Below are 13,435 nucleotides of genomic sequence, written 5' to 3'. Positions count from 1 at the left end.
CTTTTATTACCGTCATTATTATTATAATTATTATTATTATAGCTGTTTTTTTTATCTGTTTAGCCCTGTAATTAGTTAATTTTGAAGAATGAGACCATTATTATTTCAGTTGTTTTTAATAGCGACGATCCAGGAATTTATACAGGAGTTTGTTGTTACTGTTCGTGGTGTTTCAGTTGTTTTTGTTATTATAATTGTTCTTGTTTTTATTATTATTGTTACTAATATTGCTATTATTATTATTATTGTTATTATTATTATTATTATTATTATTATTATTATTATTACTATTATTATTATTACTATTACTATTACCATTATCTTTGTTATTTTTTATATTGTAATCTCTTTTATTATTATGATAGTGATTACTATTACTTATATTACCATTTCTTTTGTAACTCTCGGTGTTATTTTTTGAGAATAGTAATATTAATATTATCATTGATATTGATATTAATGATATCATAGATATTATTAATGATAGTATCAAAGGTATTATTAGTAATTATTATTATTTTCATTGTAACTGTTATTATTATTAATTATTATTATTGTTAATGATTAGTTTCTTCATTGATTATTATCATTATTTTTATTATTGTTATCATTATTGTTATTATTATTAGTTGATTACTTGATTAATGATGATAATAATATTTTTTAATTGAACATAATAATAATCATTATTATTATTATTATTATTATTATTATTATTATTATTATTATTATTCCATTACTGCTACCACTATGGCTATTAATATTATTATTATTATTATTATTATTATTAATTATTGTTAATGATAATTCTACTACTACTGCTACTATTTCCACTATTACTGTTATTGTTATTATCATTTTATTATTATTATTACTATTATTACTTCTATTGATTCTTTTATTATTGCTGTTGTTATTATTATATAATTATTGATATTATTATTATTATTATTATTATTATTATTATTATTATTATTATTATTATTATTATGATAGTAGTAGTAGTAGTGCTAGTAGGAGTAGCAGTAGCAGTATTACTCTTGTTGATGTTATCATTATTATTCTTGTTATTTTTATTATGATTTTGATTATTATTATTATTATTTATTTATTTATTTATTTATTATTATTTTTTTTATTATTATTATTATTATTATCATCACCATTATTGTTATTATTGCCATAATGCCACTGCTGTTACCAAGAATATTAATGATTGTGATAATAATGTAGTGCTTCTTTGTTTTATCAGTTGCTCTTATCCATCTTGCTATTACTACTACTGCTACCACTACTACTACTTTGATACTACTACTATTACCTTTCTACCATTACTATTACTACTACTACTGTTCTTGGTCCTGCAGTTTTTTATTGTTTATTGTGATACAATTGTATCTGTAATTATTTTTGTTATTGATTGTATTATTATTATTGTTGTTATTTTTAATGTCATTATTATCATTAAAATTGGTGTTATTTTTGTTTATTATTATTATTACTGTCATTTTTATTATTATTATTATTATTGTTACTGTTTTTATTATTATTGATACTGTATCATTACTGATGTTATTACTTGGTCTATTAGAAATCTTTTCATGTCTATCACTGTGTCTCCTTTTTTCAGTTATTATTATTATTTATTTATTTATTATTATTTATTTTTTTTTTATTTTTTTCTTCTTCTTTTTGTCATTATTGTTATTATTATTACTATTATTGTTAAGGGAAAGTCTGGAATCAGAGAATGAATGGTGATGGTAGTGAAAGCCGTTTTATTAAAAGGCTAGTATACGCATGCTCTCTGAGAGTTGTCCTTACTGCAGAAATTGAGTCCAAATGTGATTGTAGCTTACGTGTGATTTGATCAAATTTTGTCGTGTTGAACTAAAGTCAAGGCTGCAAAGAATAAAATGCAGCTACATATATATGCACATACCAACATACATATGTTTATGTGATCACGTGTAATGATATACACTGGTTTTCCTCAAACCCCTCAATATTGCCTTGGGTTATGAATTTGGAGGACAGTATGAATATTTAGCATTATGTTGGAGCTCACTATGCTGAAGGACAACAGAGTAATCAAGTTGAATGGAACCAAGGTTGGGTAGTGGCGAAAAGTCCACTTGCAAGTTGAGAGAAGCCAAGGTTGCGCAATGTTTTGCATCCCGTGATGAATCTATGTATATGTATCCAAGGATTTAACTTCACTGTTGACCAAAGGAATCAGCCTTGCACAAGGATATGCACTTAGCACACACACACACTGTGTGATAGCAGTCTTTCCAGCTTAATGCTCATCATATTCTCCATCTGCATGCCAATGATGTATTTCAGTATTAATAAATTAGTGGTCAGTTCTTGACGTAACATAGTTTAAGCAGATATTGAATTTGCATCAGATTTAGTCAGTTGGTACTGTATTACAAGTTGCAAATAATGTGTTCCAACATTATGATATTGTAATGCTGATTAGACATAACTTTTAGTTCTAAGTCATGAAGCTTTTAGGATAAGATTTTTTTTTTTTTTTTTTACATTTGACCAATGCATAAGCAGGATCATTAGAGGTAGATAGATGCAATCAAATTTATTTTGGGTCTGACTTTACTCATGTTGCTGTTTGTACTTAATTGAGGTTGCTCTTTGGTAGGAGTTTGCTAGGTGATTAAAGCTGATTTTTCAAACTTATAGTCAGAGGCTCACTTGTAGCAGTAAACTCTGCTTTAGTTAAGCAAATTAGTAAAGTGGTCCAGGGTGGAATCCAAGCATGTTGTGCCAGAGATTTTGTGTGAACTAGCCCTCCAGTCATGCACAGCCAACAGCCATGAGAGTATCATAAATTGTACCAAGCCAAATGGCTGGCTTTTCTTTCAGCATATGACTTGGCTGTGTTGTCTTCTAAAGGCCTGTCCACACAAGGGGGCATGATCAGCGGACACATTGGCGGGCAATGGTAAAGGTGACATCACTGGCTTGAATTCAATGGGGAAACCGCTTGTTTACTTAGAAGTTTACCCATCCGTGATGTCATCTCTGCTCATGCCCAACCGTGTGCCTCCCAATCATGCTTGTTTGTGTGGACAGGCAGTCCAAGTTCTTTGTTTGCACTGTAGTATGGGATGCTTATGAATGTGGTATGTATTGTCTTGCTTTTAACATTGGCTCAATCCATTAGCAATGGCTGACATGCCATCATATCATAGTGAATAGTTATAGATAACAGGTGAAGCCTCATCACATTGTACGTCTGTGTCCCAGTCAAAAGGTTAGCTCTTACAAGCTCCCCCACAGGCCAGGCAATCACCCAGGTGCAAAACACTGCACACTTATGAATGCTCATTCTCACTTAACTTTACCAGAAATTTTCCCCATTGTTATTAGGCTAAAATTATGACAAACAGCTTAAGGTCAGCTGGTGTACCTCCAGCATACATCATACTTGAAGTCCACCTTGGAAAAAGAACTTTATGCTTGACACCTTATAATTGTGATAGAGTGAAACAAATCCTGCCTAACGTATTCTACCTATATTGAGTCATTTTGATCCACTGATTTTAATGTATATGAAATAATTTTTGTTTCTGAAGGATGCATTTTGATTATTATGTGAAAGACTAAATTTTTGTATTTTAGTTCAGATTTTTTAAACATTTTTATTGTGAAGTTCATGCTCAGAAGCATATTACTTTTTTTATCTTTATATTTATTTTTTATCTTTGTCTCGTTATTTCCCTCTTCCATAAATGTATATGCTTCCAAATGCACGTACATGAATTGCATAAGAGGTTTGTTAGGAAAAAAACTTCCAATTTTCTAACAATTTTGTTTGTTTGTTTATGTATGAAATCCATATATATTTGTGAGATGCAGGTTTGACAGTATACAATACCACCTGCTTCTTGTGCTATTGTTATATAGGCTTTAAGAGTGTCAGACAATACATACAATGATTATGCCTTTGATGCAACATCCTGTATTATGTTGAATGACAATAGCAGAACCTATTCTATGTAAGCCAGTCTTTGCATATCAGCCATTCACCCTCCAGGATTGTGCTATGAAGTCTTTCACGCATATATTAGAATAGCTTGCAGTAGATCATTCCCAGATCTGTGAGATTTTTTCCCATTTGTTTCCGTGACGCCAAAAGTTGGTTTGTAATTCAAAAGGCTTTGGGTAATTTGATTGATCTTGAAACTTGTAAACTTGTCCATGAAACCTCCACTTAACAGTATACTCATTATAGGCCATATCTGGATCAGCATTCTGTTTTAGTGTATTTTTCTTTTCTTTTTTTTTAAATGCAAATGTTTGGGAGTGTGTCCTATGTTGTGTGGTAAGATCCATCCAGTTTTTACTTTTCTCTCTGATGTGATTATTAATTACGTGTCAGATTGAATTCTAATGGTTATGAGTTTGTGAAAATATTTTGTTATGAAAATTTAAAAAAATATCCACCACAGTTTTCTTAATTTTCTTTGTACATTTGTAATGCAATTTCTTTTCAAAATTCTTAAGATCAAGAGAAGTTGTTTGCAAAAGAAAAAGTACTTATAGACAAAGAGTCCACAAATTTTTATACCTTTTAAGGTAAGCAGAAAGAAAAATTCAGAAAGCTGATTCCATACTGATATGGCTTTTATTTTAACACACTTATAATGTGCTCAAAGGAATTCAGTTGAGCATTTTTTTATTATTGTGTATTAACATGTTTTGAAGTGTTTAAGTTATTTGGGGGAAAAGATCTACATTGTTGAAAAGATTTTAATGTAAACTATTCATGTAATTTTGATGAAGGACAATCAAATGACAACTTGCTGTTACATTCCATTTTTATTTGTCACCACCACATTGTAATACATTTGTATTTAAAATTGTAGATTATAATGTATTACTTTTTTACCATTTGCCTATGACAGGCATTATTGATAATCAATAATGAGATATGATAGGAAACAACTTGTGTATTTTTATGACGTTAATTTATGTATTTCTATGAGATAATATACAGCACAATGATATTAGTCATTTTTTTTTCCTTTCCTAAACTGATAATGGTTCTTAGAAATGTCATGGTTGAGTTTCTGTTCGTGCAGTGGATAACTAACTTGCAAAATGTGCCTAGGATTTCCTTATTCTATTTTTCATTTTTAGCTATCAAGTTTGGAAACACTTTCTCATACAAGCCATCATTAATACGCATATTTATTAAACCCTCTATGTGTAGTAAATTTTCGGGGATTATTGATATAGAGTTTCTTCCATTTGAAACACTTTATTTAGAAAGCACATCAGACAAATACAATTACTGATAGCATCGAATCAATGAGATAGCAATGGAGAAAATAATGCTTTCATACCAAGACTAAATCTAAACTCAAACACAAAGTAAATATTTTCAAATACCTGTACAGCTAGAACTGTACCAGAACTTAAAAATTATTTTCAATTATCAAGCATGAAAGAATATGCATTTTTTTTTCTTTAAGACTATGAATGTACTTAAGATAGTTAAGAAAAAAACACTTATATTAATAGGTAGGTAGGTAGATCAGGTCACCAAAGAATATTCTAAATTCAAATGCATATATACGCAAGTGCTGAAACAATGTCTATCCTTGTATAAAAAAAAAATAATAATAATAATAATAATAACATCTTTCTTAGAAAAAAAAGCTGTCATATAACTCAACAGAAACATATAAACAATAAACGCACAGAACACAAAAGACGAAGAGACGAAGGGAAAATTTGAGTCATTAATAAAACCATGAAAAACAATTAAGCAAACTCCACGAATTTTACACTGTCACTGACCATGGCTTCTTAGACCCGAGTTCCCCAGGAGGAATCTGAAGGAGAAAATAAATGCAAATGAATACAAAGAAGCATCTCCAGGATAGAAATCATGAGTAAACAGAAAATATCTTGTTTGTAGCATATATGTAGGTAAAGTATGTAAGTAAATAAAGTACATAAATATATGTATACATATATACATATATATATATATATATATATATATATATATATATATATATATATATATATATATATATATATATATTTATGTGTATATATATTTATGTGTATATATATATATATTTATATATATATATATATATATATATATATATATATATATATATATATATATATATATATATTTATGTATATATATATATATATATATATATATATATATATTTATGTATATATATATATATATATATATATATATATATATATATATATATATATATATATATATTTATGTATATATATATATATATATATATATATATATATATATATATATATATTTATGTATATATATATATATATATTTATGTATATATATATATATATATATATATATATATATATTTATGTATATATATATATATATATTTATGTATATATATATATATATATATATTTATGTATATATTTATGTATATATATATATATATATGTATATATTATACATATATATACATATATATTATACTTACATATATATATATATATATATATATATATATATATATATATTTTTATATATAGATATATACATATATATATATATATACATATATATATATATATATATATATATATATATATATATATATATATATATATATATTATACATATATATATATATTATACATATATATATATTATACATATATATATATTATACATATATATATATATATATATATATATATTTATATATATATACATATATATATTATACATATATATATATATACATATATATATATACATATATATATATATTATACATATATATTTATGTATATATATATTTATGCATACATATATTTATGTATATATATATTTATGTATATATATATATATATATATATATATATATATATATATATATATAGACAGATAGATAGATAGATAGATATACATATATACATATATATATTTAAACATATACATAGTGTGAAAAGGGGAGCAGCTCTGCAGAAGACTCCCCTGCCAGTTCATAGCCTCTCCTCCATCGAGACTTCAGCAGTGCCTCCTCATGGCCACCTATGGGAAATCTCGGAGCAGCAGGAGGACCCAAAGATACTGAGTTCTGGCCCACCGGTGTATTGACGCCTTGGCTCTATACCAACTCTTGCCCCTTAGTCCCCTGGGATAAATGGGAGGCTTGGGGTAGGCAGGCCTTACCAGTCCTCCTCCCTCCCCAGGCAAAACCAGTCGGCAGTGCAAAATATAAATGGAAATGCTGAGGAGAGAAGAGGAGAAACTGCCCCTCCCACCCAGCAAGTGAGGTGGGCTGTGGGTCCCGTGGGGAGGGCAACTGTTGGGGCTCAGGTTGGGAATGTGAATTACTCATCACGCCTGCACTTTGGCAGCCGCCACCCCATTGTGAGGCCTGTGGGGCAAAACCCTTGGGGACTCCACAGGTGGATGAGGCAGAGGCAATTGCCCAGAGTAACTGCCAGAGGTTTAACCCAAAGCGGGCTGTTCGGGTGGTAGCTTGGAACATCTGGTCTTTATGGCAGGATGAGAGATTACCCACTGAAGTGGCTGCCCTCTCTGAGGTGAGGAGACCTGGCAGCATCACGATCAGTATGGGTGGATACACCTATTACTGGTCGGGCCGGGGTGATGGCCATCATCTCCAGGGAGTAGCATAGCCATCTCCAGCCGACTTCAACCTTCGGTAGTAGAGGTGTCTTAAGTTGATGAGTATATTATGCCATTGAGACTAAAGCACGCTTTTGGTTTTGTCTCTTATTGCTGTGTACGCTCCTATCGATGCATGTAAACTCAATGTGTAAGAGGCGTTCTATGTCAAACTCACATCTGGGGGAGACAAATGCTCCCAGCGTGACATTCACATTGTACTGGGCGACTTCAATGCGGTATCCAGCTGTGATTGAGCTGGCTACAAGATGACTGTCAGTCCCCATGATTCGAGAGCTGATCTCGGAAGCAAGAGCAGCCTCGTTCCCCAAGACTGCTAGGTTCCAGAAAATGAGGATTTCTGTCTCCTGGAATCAGTGGTCTAATTCTTCAATACGGATATTGTGGCCAAGAAGATTGCCCACATCCTTATTAGCACTCTCTGGAGAATCCTTAAGAACTGCAGGGTTTACAGGAGTGCCAAGTTCTGTGGCACTGACCATAGATTGGTTGTAGCGAGCCTGTGAGTTCTCCAGTGGCCATTCTCGAGTAGTTTACCTGGACAGATTAGGGGACCTTGCAAAGTCCCGGAAAAGGAGGCTATTCTATCTGCCGGCATCAGCTCCCGAACCATGGGGACTGACAAACATCACATAACCCGCTCGATAACAGTCATATACTGCATTCAAGTCACTCAGAACAATACGAATATCTAGCCGGGGACAACTGTCTGACACAGATGCAAGTTTGGGGTAGAATATCTCTTTCACGTCGAATTTACAAACGTCGGTAAAAGCATACACAGCAATAAGAGACATGAAGCCAAATGCTAGTTTCAATCTCTATACCATTATACGCTCATCAACCGGAGTAACCTCTACTACCAATTGCTGGAATCTGCTGGAGATGGCTATGGCAACTCCCTGAAGATGGTGACCGTCGCTGCTGATAGGGCAGCTGCCAGGTCTTATTACCTCTAAGAGAGCAGCCACCCCAACTCTCAACCTCCCCATTTCCCTCGACAGCAAAGGCATTCATTCATCCTGACGCAAAGAGCGGATATTCCAAGCCCCCACCCTGATTTCCCGTCTGAGGTTTAGCCTCAGGCAGTCACTCTGGGTGGACACCACCTCTGCCACTCCCGCAAACACTACCCCATATAAAAGGGGGCGGCAGGCTGTGGGGCCCATCATCCGCCTGTGGAGTTCCCGAGGGTTTTGCCCCACAGGCCTCGCAATGGGGTGCCGGCTGCCAAAGCGCAGGCAGGACGGGTAATTCACTTTCCCAACCTGAGCCCCACTAGTCGCCCCCCGAACGGTGTGGTTCCCTTGGGCTTTGCTCCACTAGCTTCAGTCTGGGCTGGCGGTTACCAGAATTGCTGCTGAAATCTTTAAACCCGTCCTGCAACACTGTTCAGACACAAGGTAAAGACAAGCTGGGCTATGGTGATTTATGGTGATTGCTAGATCGTCTGCATAAGAGATGGTCCTGTGGCATTCCATTTTTGATGGCATGTGCTGCTATAAGTGACCCTGAAATCTGACATTTGTTCTGTTGTTGAGAGTCATCTATCCAGGCCAAGATTCCCATGTGGATTAGGGTCTCCTAAATGACAAGAGGACTTACTAATTCAAAAGCCTTCTCCAGATCTAGGAATACAGCCACGGAGGGAGTAGTGCATACTGTACTTAGGAATGTGGTGATGCCATGTGCTGTGCTTATGCCCCTGGTGAACCCATGCAGGTGTTCATGAGGGGGTCCCATTTTCCATCGGAAACAATTTAATCGTCCTCTCAGCTGTTTTGCCCAGACAGATGAGGAGAGAAATGGGTTGGTACCTGCCTGGCTCCTTTGGTTTTGGGATGGGAACTATTACAGCTTTTCACCAGCTTTGGGGTAGCTTGGCAGTTTGCCAGGGCTGCAGAAATGCAAGATCTCTTGCAAGACCCAAGACCTAAGTTTGAGATGATGGTGTAGGATATTCCATCAGAGCCAGGTGATGATCCAGAACTGGTTTTATCCTGAGGAAGAACATGGCATCCGAGTCATCAGGTTGGAGTGCTTTTGGAGTGCAAGCATGCCTGGATTTAGGCGTTGTTTTTCCCTCAACTCAAGGAGGCAGGCTGTTGCTGCTGGTTCTGGCCGAGAACTCGAGCACCAGCCTGTGTGCCTCTGATTGTGGGTCATACTGCGTGCATCTCGTGGATTGGCGGATGGTAGCTCGCCTGACCCGTTTCCGCAGCTGTGAGAGGTGGTCTGGTAGCCAAAGGACTCGCACCATTTCAGCCACTTTTCTTGCCTGACTCTCTTGGCGGTTTCCTTGGCATCCCCAGCAGCTTCCCTCAAGAAGGCCAAGTTGTGAGTTATTTTTCGTTGGAAGTTTCTTCTGCACATATTGACTCTGTGGTTGACCTCCTTGACCTCGCCATCATAGTACCAGGCGTCTTTGTGAGTTCTGGACCATGGGCGAGTTTTGGGTATGGTCTGAGAGGCTGCCTGATTTATGGTCTCAACAAGTCTTACCTCGAGCACATCCACATTTTCACTGTGTGGAGGTTCATTGGTTCTAAGACAGCGGGCCAAGCTCTTCCGGAGGGCTTGCCAGTTGGCTTCGTCTTTTTTCCATTTGGGGATGTGTTGTGGTCTTTGGGCTGGACCAGCATCCAAGAGGGTAGTGCCTGTGCCATAGTGATCACTCCTAACGCTTCCATCGACACACCACCGAATTCTCTCCACCATTGTTGCAGTGGCAAAGGTAAGGTCCAAGACCTCTCCCTTCACATGCGTTGGTTCTTGGGTGTTGAGAAATGATCTCAGGGAATGTGTCAATCATGTCTGGCATGTGAATGCCTGCCGCATTTGGCCTCCTACGGGGAACCAGCATAGACAGATGTGCATTGATGTCTCCCCCCTATAATCGCTCGGGCTTGTGCTGCAGTAACACAGATCTGGTTTATATTTAAGCTGGTTTGTTGCACACATCGTGTAGTTTGAGGGGGCCCCCTGGCAGGTGGATCTCAACAGCAGAAGATTATTAAGGAGTATGCGAATGTTGCTTTTACAAGGGTCATCAAGCCTCTAGTGCTATCTAGGCTTGGAGAGCTGAAGACATGATATCACTGTTAATGTTTCTTGGAGCATGACGATGTCAAAGTTCCTTGCTCGCACTATTGATTGGAGAAAAGAGCGTTTCTGTTATAGCTACATATGTTCCACTGTAGTATGCTTAGTTTGTGTGATATGATGGTTACTCTGAGTCACTTATATTTCCTGATTTCCTCTCTCTCTTCCATCTGTTTCAAGGTAGAATGGGAGGTTGACAACAAGCTCCCCTTCTTGGACGCTTGGCCATCGCTCTGCCCACCACTTCTCATCTATATGTAGGAAACCTATGGACAATGGTATATACATACACTTCTTCTCGCGCCGTCCACTTCCTGTGAAGAGAGGAGGTGCCACCTCGTTCTCCCTTCGCGCCCTCCGCATCTGTGACCCTCAGTACTTGGATGGAGAGATCGATATCCTACGTCGTTCATTCTCCAAAACTGGGCGTTATCCAGAGCGCGTCGTAGCTTCTACAACGACTCCTCTTCTACATTGAGGAGGTCTACTCTCTCCGTCGCCCCCTGCAGCCTCTCAACTGCAGACTCACCCTTCACCAGGTGAACACTTTCCATCGTAATTTGGTTCACACCTGCCCTCCCTCTACCTCGGAGGCGGGTACCTTTGCTGCTCCGTGTGCTTCCTTCCAAGCAGTATTTTGGTGAAACAGGCGCCAGTCTTACTAAGCATATCTCTCAACATAAATACACTGTATCCAGGGGACAAAACAACAGTGCTCCCTTCTGCCATCAGTGGGACACAGGCCATCGGATGGCTTGGTCAGCACTGCGCATTGTCTTCCTCTTTGCTGATATCCACATCCTCAGACTGGTGGAATCTTCCTTGATCAAGCTGCTGCCCAATTTCAACCTGAACAGCGGTTTTTCTCCTGCCGATGGTTTCCTCGCTTCCCCATTCCTCTGCCTTCTTCCGTATGCCGGCCACCCTTCACACAGACCGCCTAATCCTTCGACCTGACCTGACCTCCCTTCCGTTCTCCTGTCCTCATCTGCCCCGTGTTTTCTGCGGTGCTTCTCTTTTCTCTTTCTCTTATACTACTTCCTCTCCCCTTCCCCTTCAGACCCGAAAATGGAATCGAGGACGATTCCGAAACTGTTGTCTCACTTATTTCAATAAATCTAGTTTGTGCATCGTGGGCTTATATATATATATATATATATATATATATATATATATATATATATATATATATATATATATATATATATATATATATATATATATATATATATATATAGAGAGAGAGAGAGAGAGAGAGAGAGAGAGAGAGAGAGAGAGAGAGAGAGAGACATATATATACCTATATATTCATACTATATTTATACTCTCTCTTTCTGTACATATATATATATATATATATATATATATATATATATATATATATATATATATATATATACATATATACATATATACATATATACATATATACATATATACATATATACATATATACATATATACATATATACACATATACACATATCCTCATCAACTCCAACCCCTTCCAAAACAAAAACAACCCAAATAAAATCAAATAAACCCCCCCAAAAAATTCACACCCAAACCCGAACTCCAAACCTCACCTTCCGAACGAACGGTCCCTGGCAGGCGATTCGGACGCGCTCTGCCGTGGCGGGAGAATCAAACCGGAACGCGCGGCCGAGTCCTTGGTCCTCCCTGGCTGCCCCGACGGCGTCCTTGATCGCCTGGAACACCGACGTCGCCAGCAGCAGGGGAGGCTCGCCCACGCCCTGGGAGGAGAGGGGGGGGATGGAGGGTCTAATGTTTTTTTTTTTTTCTTTTCTTTTTTTCTTTTTTTTTTTACTATTATTATTATTATTATTATTATTATTATTATTATTATTATTATTATTATTATTATTATTATCATTATTATTATTATTATTATTGTTATTATTATCATTATTATTATTATTATTATTGTTATTATTATTATTATTGTTGCTATTGTTGTTCTTCTTCTTCTTCTTCTTATTATTATTATTATTATTATTATCATTATTATTATTGTTATTATTATTGTTGTTGTTGTTGTTATCATCATCATTATTATTTTCATTATTATTACTATTATTGTTATTATTATTATTCTATTATTTATTATTTTTTATTTGATTTATCCTTTTCATTTTGTTAATTATTAATATCTGATTTTTTATTTCTCTTATTATTATTATTTTTATTATTATCCCCTTTTATTTTATTTATCATTTTTATTATCACCCTCTTTTATTTTATTCATTATTATTTTTCATTTTTATCATCTTTGCATTATTATTATTATTATTATTATTATTACTATTACTATTATTATTATTATTATTATTATTATTTTAGGGTGTCTTGTTTATGTCGATGGGTTTTGCTTAGTTAATTTCGAAGAGGATTTACGTTACTTTTACGAACCAATAAGTACAGCTGATGTTTTTTTTTTTTGTTTTTTTTTTCGTCGTAACTTAACGTCTATAACTTAACTGTGCAGTTTATTTTGTAGCGAAATTATGGTAGTTTTTTCCGGAAAAAATAAATCCGGATAATGCACTTTTTAATTCTATTTCCCTTTATTTTTGTTTCGTCGTACCTTTAACTTTAAATTAATAG

The 13,435-nt window shown here is 34.9% G+C and overlaps 1 long non-coding RNA gene across 1 annotated transcript; it reads right to left on the bottom strand.

Annotated features, from left to right (window-relative positions):
- Positions 1–1,537: 1,537 nt before the first annotated feature.
- On the bottom strand, positions 1,538–12,567 carry LOC138861342 (uncharacterized). The gene is made up of 2 exons (XR_011398483.1): positions 12,397–12,567; positions 1,538–5,864 (listed from the first exon to the last, which is right to left on the bottom strand). It is a non-coding gene; the product is annotated as an uncharacterized lncRNA (long non-coding RNA).
- Positions 12,568–13,435: the final 868 nt, after the last annotated feature.

The sequence above is a fragment of the Penaeus vannamei genome, unplaced genomic scaffold (assembly GCF_042767895.1).
Source record: "Penaeus vannamei isolate JL-2024 unplaced genomic scaffold, ASM4276789v1 unanchor4772, whole genome shotgun sequence".
Lineage (NCBI taxonomy): Eukaryota > Metazoa > Arthropoda > Malacostraca > Decapoda > Penaeidae > Penaeus > Penaeus vannamei.
Note: the sequence above shows the minus strand (reverse complement) of the source record. Positions and strands in the feature narration are given on the sequence as shown.